Source organism: Mastomys coucha, chromosome X (genome assembly GCF_008632895.1).
Source record: "Mastomys coucha isolate ucsf_1 chromosome X, UCSF_Mcou_1, whole genome shotgun sequence".
Lineage (NCBI taxonomy): Eukaryota > Metazoa > Chordata > Mammalia > Rodentia > Muridae > Mastomys > Mastomys coucha.
In genome coordinates, this window is record NC_045030.1 from 45384509 (window position 1) to 45391596 (window position 7088).

Here is a 7088-nt window from a genome sequence, read left to right on the forward strand (position 1 = left end):
GTAGGGCATTTTGATACAAACCACCCCATCATATAACAATTATAAATGAAGAAGAGGTCAGGAATCTGTGAGGGAGTAGGGATAGAAACAGGATCAATTGGGGGGAAAAAAGAAAGGGGTAGGAATTTTGTAAATACATATAAAAATTCTGAAAATCATAAGTAACTAAAGATCTGGATACTGATATCAGCTATGAGATGGAGAGTAATTAAAACATAATAAGTGCTTGAGGACAGGAGCCTGTTATATCTGTCTCCTGAGAGGCTCTGCCAGAGCTTGACCAATACAGAGATGGGTACTCACAGCCAGCCGTTGGGCTGATTAAGAGGTCTCCAATGGAGGAGTTCGAGAAAAGATTGAAGTAGCTGAAGGGGTTTGCAACCCCATAGGAAGGACAACAATTTGAACCAATCAGACTGCCCAGAGCTCCCAGGGTCTAAACCATCAACCAAAGAGTACACATGGTGGGGCCCATGGTCGCATATGTAGTAGAGGATGGACTTATTGTTCATCAGTGGGAGGAGAGGCCCTTGGTCATGTGAAGGTTCAATGCCCCAATGTAGTAGAATTCCAGGACTGAGAGACAGGAGTGGGTGGGGGGGAGTACCCTCATAGAAGCATGGGAAGGGGGGGTTGGAATAGGGGGTTTCCAGAGGGGAAACCAGAAAAGGTGATAACATCTGAAATGTAAAGAAAGAAAATATACAATAAAAAGAAAAAGAAAAATTTGCATCATTTTTTCACACAAAAAATAATCTTGAAAAATCATGACTGGAATCATGACTGGAAGAGCTGTGGGAAGGATTGACAGTGCTGGATGGATCAGGGACACTACAAGAAGTTCTACAGAGTCAACTAACCTGGGCCCATGGGGGCTCCCAGAGAATGAAGCCACAGAGCATGTATGGACTGAACCTATGTTACCTACACATATTTAGCAGCTGTGTAGCTTTGTCTTCATGTGGATCCTGTAACAATTGGAGCAGAGGCTGTCTGATTGAGATGCTGTTGCCTGCCTTTGGATTCTGTTCCCATAGCTCAGCTTCCCTGTCTGGCCTCAGTGGGAGAGGATTACTTAGTCCTGATAAGACTTGATGTGCTAGGCAGGTTGGTTCCCTGGAGGGAGGGGGTATCTCTTTAAGGGTCAGGGGGATGGAAGAGGGTGTAGGATGGGAATAGGAGGAGAAGAGGAAGACTGTGATTGAGATACAAAGTAAATAAACAAATTCATTAATCAAAATAATAAGATTTCAAGTTTTAGCTTAGTCATAGAAATTATCACTTACTAGGAAAAAATTAAAACTGGTAAGTTGAATATTAATTCTTTTTCTTGGATTAAACAGAGAGAGCTACTAACAATACAAACCATTATCTGGAGGAACAGATGAATTCAAAAGGATGTCATAGTTAATCTCTGTATCATGTTAAGCTTTTAAATGTAAATTTAACTCTTTAGAAGTTCTTAAATGAACATTGTCTTTGCATCCTTGTAATTGCACAACTTTTCCACCACCAACACCTTCCCTTTTCCTGTCCTTCTCTCAACTTTATGACTTTTTCATCTGTATTTTCATTGCATACATACAAATGTACATGTAAATGCAAATTGCTGAGTCCAAATAGTGTTGTTCATATATGTATGTATGTGTGTGTCTGTGATTAGGGATAGCCACTTGCTATGAGGAAGAGTGATTCTCCTTCTCTTACCAGCCATTATTTTATTGCCTGTAGCCTTTATTTTGGGTCATATCCTTTTGAGATTTGTCCCTTTCACATTGGTATAAGAACTGTTGTTGTCACTATGCAGGTCTGGTTTAAGTGACCCCATTGGTGACAGTTCAAGGGTGCAACTTCTTGTTTTGTATGGAAAACACTACATCCTGGATGGCATCCTGGTACTTTGAATCATACAGGTTTTCCATCATTTTTTCTGTGATATTCCCTAAGACTTAGGACATGGATTGTATTATGGATATATCAATTTGGACTGGGAAGTCCACAATCATTTCTAAATTTCATTCTAAAAATACATGTTCAGCAACACATAAAAGATTTGCATTCTGTAGCTTTTTTCCTTGGTAAATACATAGTATTCTAAGTATCTTGAATGGCTCCTAAAAAATGGTACACTACTTCTGATAGGTTATTAAGGAACGATGAAAAATAAATTATATGAAGCTACTTGGGTGGCTTCAGAAGTATATTGTTAAGTAATTTTTTTTTAACATCAGTTTATATTGTGAATGTGAGAGCTGAATAAGAATAGCCACCACAGACTCATGTGTTTGAATACTTGGCCCAAACTGGGTAATGCTATTAGGAGGTATGTCCTTGTTGGACTTGTTTGGCTTTGTTGAAGGAAGTATGTTACTAGGGGGTTGACTTTGAGGTCTCAAAAGCACAATCCAATTCTCTGCATGCTTCCCGTAGATCCAGGTGTAGAATTCTTAGCTCCTCCTCCAGCACCATGTCTTCCTTCACCCTGCCATGCTTCACACCATGACAATAAAGGACTAAAACTTGGAAACTGTAAGCCAGCCCCAATTAAATGTTTTTCTTTACAAGAGTTGCCTTGGTCATGGTGTCTCTTTCACAGGAATAAAATCTGAACTAATATGATTATGTATATGTTAGGAGAGTGGGCTTCCCCATAACACAGCATGTATATGAAGGGCAGAGATTATCTTGTCAGGGTCAGTTCTCTCATTCTACTCGGTGGATTACAGACATTAAAATTCTTCATAAGACTTGATGGCAGGCATTACTCCAAGCTAAGTCATTTTGCTTCCTCTTAAATGAAAATGTTAAGTATAAAGAATATCAGCAATGTGTTAGTTTATACAATGGAAATGAGAAGATAACAAAATACAGAACTGTCTGTTATAGTTGGCAAAAATAAATTCCGGAAGGATAAATAAGAAACTGAAGAAATTGACCACATAAAGAGAATGGATACACACGAGATAGAAAGGATTCTGAATAGCTTAATTAATATAGAATTATACAATGAGTGAAACTGCTTTGAGGATATTTTCTAAGTAATTGTAATGTTTTTGAGCCATTTATTTTTCCATTTTCTTTTAGTGCCAACAATTCCTCTTGAGCTGTGGACTTTAAAAGTTAGAGCAGCAAGTATTCTTACCAGATAAAAAAAGGTGAAGTACAGCTTTTCTCTAGGCTCACAGATTTAATTCCAACCTAACAGCTGCACTGCAGACCATGAAATATTTACATTGTTTCTTGCTAAATTATATACATTATTTACCATATCATGTATTAAATATTTACTACCTTTCCAAATATGTCATGTATCTTACTCAATTGTTCCTGTTTCTTTTAGCGATAAATAGAAAAGGCCAAGCCCTGCAGAAGCCTGGAGAAAATAGCTGAGGGAGAAAAGAGAGGAGAGCAGAGAAGAGGGAAAACATGCAAAGAAGCAGAAGGCATCTGAGCCAAAATGCAGTCAGTGTTATATACTCACTATTTCTTTTCCATATCTCTTTATTCTAGGTGGGATAATCACTTCTCTTACTTAAAAAATATTCTTTACCATAATAATTGGTGCATGCCAAAGTCAAACAGAATCCATTTTTGAAAATAAAGTATATTATCTATGGATGCTATAATCATTGGTGGACAAATAGGTAGCCTACTTTGTTAAAGATTTAGAGTGGTATTAGAAGATGTAACATCTGCATATCTTTAAGTGCATCTGTATCTTACTGGAGACAGAATAGAACAAAAGAGAACACAAATGAATCAGTCAGCTTTTTATAAGCACACTGGTTTTATTTTTCCCATTAATTAATTAGTTAATTAATTCACTTTATACCCCTATCAATCACTGTGCTCCCTTCTGGTTCCACCCTTACACAGTTCTTCCCTATTCCTCTTCAATTCTTCTCTGAGAGAGCAAAGGTCGCCCTTGGGTATTCCCCGACCCTGGCCACCCTGGCACTCCAACACTCTGCAGGGTTAGGTACATTGTATCCCACTGAAGACAAGGTGACCCAGTTAGGAGAATAGGATCCACAGATAGGCAAAAGCTTTAGGGTTAGCCCTGCTGCAGTTGTTGGACCCACATGAAGATCAAGCTGCATGTCTGCTAAACATGGAGGGACGGGGCTAGTTCCAGCCTGTGTATGTTCTTTGGTTGGTGGCTCAGTCTCTGAGAGCCCCAAGGGTCCAGGTTAGCTGACACTTTTGGTCTTCCCATGGAGTTCGTATCTACTTTGGGACCCTCATTGATTCCCCAAACTCTTCCATAAGAGTCCCCAAGCTCCATCATATGTTGGGCTGTGTGTCTCTGAATTTGTTTCAGTTAGCTGTTGTGTGGAAAATCTCTGAGGACAGTTATGCTAGACTCCTGTGTATCTTGGCTGACAGATGCAAACATAGGTGAGGCTCCAAGGTGGTTAATGAAGGAGGACAGGCCTGTAGAATGTCCCTACAGGTCTTCTGAGGACAGCTAGACACACCAACCTCAAATTTTCAGGGGTTGATTTTTCTATATCATAGAAAATATTAAAACTAATAGTTAATATCAACAAAACAATAAACTAAGAAAATTACTGATATGTCAAGGTTACAGCCAAAACAACTACTTGACCTCTGCTTGAGGAAAATTTCGTTTAATGTATCACTTGTCCCCAATGAAGACATTTTACATATTACTAGTTAGCTACCCATTAGATATTGTCCTCTTTTATTGAAGTTAATAGAAACTTGAGTTCATATCAAAAGGCCATTTTCCTACATTCCTGCCATTAGAAGGTAGACTATGATGTTTTCCAACATTGATGATTAAGTGGAAGTGCCTTGAGACTTTCAGAATTTTCTTTTTAAGACAGAGGTTCATAAATTTATTTTTTTCTATCATTCTACTCTCCAAAATATGGAGATGATTACTAGAACCCCAGAAATGTGTTGTACCATAAAAGTGATTAAGGCATTGACACCTTCCAGAGTTATATGGATCAGATATGATGAAGGGAGACCTCCAGAGGACTAGATTCCAGAGAATTAAACAAAAAGAATACCTTGATGATACTAAAATTTTGTTTTGAGATTTATATATTACAGAATATACAGCCTTGGTGAATTTCCTCATCAGACATACTGAACTGGCCTGCTTGAACTCCTGATGTCCTGGAATTCAGCCAGATCCAGTCAAGACACAGACATCAGAGACTAATAAATCCTGTTTTCCCTACCCTTTCCAACCCCCTCTTCATGTATCTCAATGCCTATGTTTAGCTTGAAGAAGTTATGGAGAGTCGTCGACCCGACCCAGTTCCCTGGGCTTTGGGGCTGGAGAGGGTTATTAATAGGCTGTCTTTCTAGGGAATGTAGAAATGGTCATATTTGGAACAGGGAGGAAATATCCAGAATTGATTGTATAGCCATAATCTCATTTGATAGAAAACTTTATAATTGTTACTAAGTTAAAGTCGTAAGTTCTTATTTGGTACAGGAATTTATTTTGATACAAAATCAAGGTTATGATTGATATAAACTTCTATTGATACTAAATAATTAAAAGTACAGGGCTTGGACCCAGTCCTTCTTTGCTATTATTATAAAAAGATCTGAGATGTTTAAGCTTGTGAGTTTAGGGCCAAATAACAAATTCATGACTCTGAGTTTATTGTTAGTTGTTTTCAAGATTTTTAACTGAAAATAGCTGAGAGTAGTTAAGAGACAACAGTTCAGATTATTTACATAGATAGTTGGTTTTCAAAAACATCAGAAATCCACAGAATGTGACCTTTATTATTATTTATTCACTTGTTGAGACTAGTCTGTTCCTGACAGCTTTCCCTGTCTTAGATTCAAAGACGTAATTGAGCATCATTGGAGTTGCTCCAGCTGTGGTGAAACAGCCACCAGGCAAGAATTGCCTCTTCATCTACAGACAACACTGTCCAAAGAAAGGACACACATATAGGCTTGGGACAGCTTAAATCTGCAGAGACAGAGTAGGCAAGTCCCTAATATTCCTGTTTCTCTTTTCTGTCAGATATTCATGGGCCAGAAGGCTGAAGACCGATGTTCCAATGTTTTGAAGTAAAGGACTGTCCAGGTGTTCAGTAGGCTCTATCAATTGGCTAAATTTTTGGAAGCTGTGTTAGGCTTTTTATATATTCTTAATTATTATCAGTTGTTCTTAGATTTCTGATGGGGTTGAAAAACTACATAGTCCCGTAGCCATACCAGGCTTTTTACTTTTGAGAGGATGGTTTTCAGATGGCATCCAATCTAAAGCCAAGACATAGCCAGGTGCAAAGGTTTTGTCTTTTAAGTTAGGATAGAAGATAATGTTCAATTTTATTGACAAAAATGTTGGACTGGGTGTTAGATCTATATTATACCAGATAATTCACAATATATGTAATAGTGGTGTTCAATTGATATTTTGAGAGAGAAAGTTTTTTGTTTGTTTGTTTGTTTTATTAAATTAAACAGAAAGGGTGAAATGTTGCAGCATTTTCTCTGTCCAGTCACATTAGGGCAGGCCTGTAATTGGACAGGAATAGAGAGGTGGAGCTAGATGTTAGGAATGAGAAAGGTCAAAAAGCAGGAGAAGCAGAGAAAAATCATCATGGAGGCAGGGGAATAGGACCATCCAGACGCCGTGTGATTTTAAACAGCCATAAGTAGCTAAGGGTATTACAAGGTTAGAATAATTGGGTTAAAACATTGTCTTTATCATTTGGCTCTGAGATTATTGTATTGACATCTGGTAAATTGTGATCTTACTGACATATAAAACTGATTGGATAACTAAGCCTTAAGAGTCATGTTTTTACCAGGTAACTAGGCGCAAGATGAATGATTGTGTGTAGAGCATTGCATGTAAGCAAGATGATCTTGCTACCTGGGAGGAAATAGCAGGAGCCCACCGGGACATAGTGATCTGGCTTGCTGGAACCGGCGGGCCGAGAGTTTGTGGGTGGTTTTCTTTTTAATATTTCCCGCAACAGAAGAGTAAGTGGAAGTGCCTTGAGACTTGCAGAATTCTCTTTTTTTTTGTGGGTGCAGTGAACTTTATTGATGGTATTCAAGAGAGTAGGGAGGGCTCCCTAGGC

At 38.3% G+C, this 7088-nt stretch overlaps 1 long non-coding RNA gene across 1 annotated transcript in view; it reads left to right on the forward strand.

Moving 5' to 3' along the window:
- The first annotated feature begins 3079 nt into the window (after positions 1-3079).
- The window catches only part of LOC116092214, a 9182-nt gene continuing 5173 nt past the window's right edge, over positions 3080-7088 (forward strand). The window contains exons 1-2 of the long non-coding RNA XR_004119167.1: positions 3080-3155; positions 3341-3462. This is a non-coding gene — a long non-coding RNA (uncharacterized LOC116092214). The remainder of the gene's footprint in view (positions 3156-3340; positions 3463-7088) is intronic.